The sequence below is a fragment of the Propithecus coquereli genome, unplaced genomic scaffold (genome assembly GCF_000956105.1).
Source record: "Propithecus coquereli isolate 6110/MARCELLA unplaced genomic scaffold, Pcoq_1.0 Scaffold52, whole genome shotgun sequence".
Taxonomy (NCBI): domain Eukaryota; kingdom Metazoa; phylum Chordata; class Mammalia; order Primates; family Indriidae; genus Propithecus; species Propithecus coquereli.
The window spans coordinates 1,787,682-1,789,766 of NW_012151063.1; the positions used below are offsets into that span (position 1 = coordinate 1,787,682).

Here is a 2,085-nt window from a genome sequence, read left to right on the forward strand (position 1 = left end):
ACTGTAAGAAAATAGACATCTGTTGTTTAAGCCACTGAGTCCCCGTGACTTCGTTACGGCGGCCCTCGCAAACTCGCATGCGGCACCCAGATCTTAAGAGATCACAGCTGCTTCAGCACCTCCCGAACTGTCATTGAGCTTAGAAATTAACAAATAAATGAGCAGAAAGCATCCCAAACCTGCTGGGAAAACGCAGCCGTTCAAAAAGCCCCCAAAAAGGTTATTTCTAAGCAACTACTGGTAGGAGCTTGCCCAAGAGATAGTTAGACGCAGTGCCTCCTCCTTGGAGAGGTGTTGATTAGCTCTACCAAGGCGAGAAAGGCAGCGGGAGGAATTGAGGAGGAAAGGGAAGAAATGAAAGAAAGAGGAGAGAAGATGGCAGGTCTTGTCTGTTTCTTAGAAGGCTTAGCAAAAGGAACAGAAACAGACACGTTCTTGGGAGACAAGCGCTGATGATGAAAGAATGTTTTCACGTAAAAAAGACGCAGGGAAAAATCAGACAAGATTTGGAATTAACGGCTTTGAGCTTTGAGAGGCCTTAGAAGGCCCCAGCGTGCCCAAGACCTAGACATCCCGGCGCGAGACACACGCGTCCCTGCGTTTTGTTTGATTCTGACCACACGACAGACGCTTCCCCTCCGAGGCTGACCCCAAGGAGCTGCGTCTACATGGTCCCCAAAGAAAACCAAACAGTGCCGGGAGCATGCTCAGGGTTGAGCAGAAGGTCTTGTCTCCGAGCTCAGCTCATTTCCCTAAAATAACGTCACGTGATGACCCAGGATTTGGGGAAATGGCTCGCAAGGACGCAGAGACTTACTCAGAGGGAAATCGTAAAAGTATGATCACGTGGCGTGGTCAGGAAAGCAGGAGAAAATAAAGGCAAGTAAAAAGATACGGCTGGAGGGAGGAAGGATGACCCAGTCGTAATCAATGTGAAAAGGAAAACCACATATAAACACGGTATTCTGAATTTCAAATGCACACTGAAGTTACTCAGTGTTCATATGTCTTAGCGAAATACGGGTCTCCTACACAAAAGGCTTTCCCCTAATGCACATTTAAATTTGCAGTCTTTGCAAAAACAATGCATTTAAGGGTCTCAGCTACGCATAGATAGAGGCTGTATCGACACCTTCCTTTCTCGATACCGTGGTTGGACTCCCGCCGCCCTGCAGCCGAGGCTGCCTGCTCTTTGAAGGGAGCTCTGGGGTTAGGCGACGCCTTTCTTTTCTTACCTGAAGGCTCTGTGTCTCTCTATCCCGCTCACTTCTTACGGCTCAGCAAGTCTAAGATTTATGGCTTTGGCCATAAGGGAAGAGCGCTCGGGTGAGAGGGGTGGTCTGTTGCTGCCGTTACTCTCTGAAGCAAGCTCCTACAGTTACGAAGTCCCAGCAGACACCGCACGGCTTCTGTCTTAAAGCTGAGATCTCCAGTCACTGCTTTTGGCCAAATGCTCCATCTTAGTGGTTTGTGCCATGACTAGTTGGGCAAGAGTGTTACTTTTCGTAACGCTGCCTTGCCAAGCACACGGTATTTCAAATGTATGATGGTCAAACTGTGCTTCTGTGCGTGGGCTTAGAACCCACCACGCTTCACTGTTCTGGTGGGGAAATACTAGTGTGTGCTAAGGTCCCAGTGATATCTGCCTGGTGAACATTTACCATCAACGTCTGGAAGCTGGTGACTTTCTAGAGTTCTTCAGGGCAGGGATGATGGCAAATTTAGCTAGAATTCACCAGCGAAAATGTGACGTCATAAGACTTGGGGGAAGCATGGTGCTCTTTTTTTTATTTCAGAATATTACAGGGGTACACATGTTTGGGTACATAATTTGCTTTTGTACAATTTGAGTCAAAGTTATAAAGTGTGCCCTTCACCCAGATAGCACAACCTCTGTGGAAAGCAGTATGGAGATACCTCAAAGAACTACAAGGAGAACTACCATTGGATCCATCAATCCCGCTACTGGGTTATCTACCCAAAGGAAAAAAAGGCATTCTATAAAAAAGATATCTGGACCTGAATGGTTATAGCAGCACAATTCACAATTGCAAAGACGCAGAAACAACCCAAGCGCCCATCAAT

At 47.2% G+C, this 2,085-nt stretch overlaps 1 protein-coding gene across 1 annotated transcript in view; it reads right to left on the minus strand.

The window, feature by feature from the left end:
* PRKX (protein kinase, X-linked) overlaps positions 1-2,085 on the minus strand; it is a 116,368-nt gene that overhangs the window by 62,384 nt on the left and 51,899 nt on the right. The window lies entirely within an intron of this gene.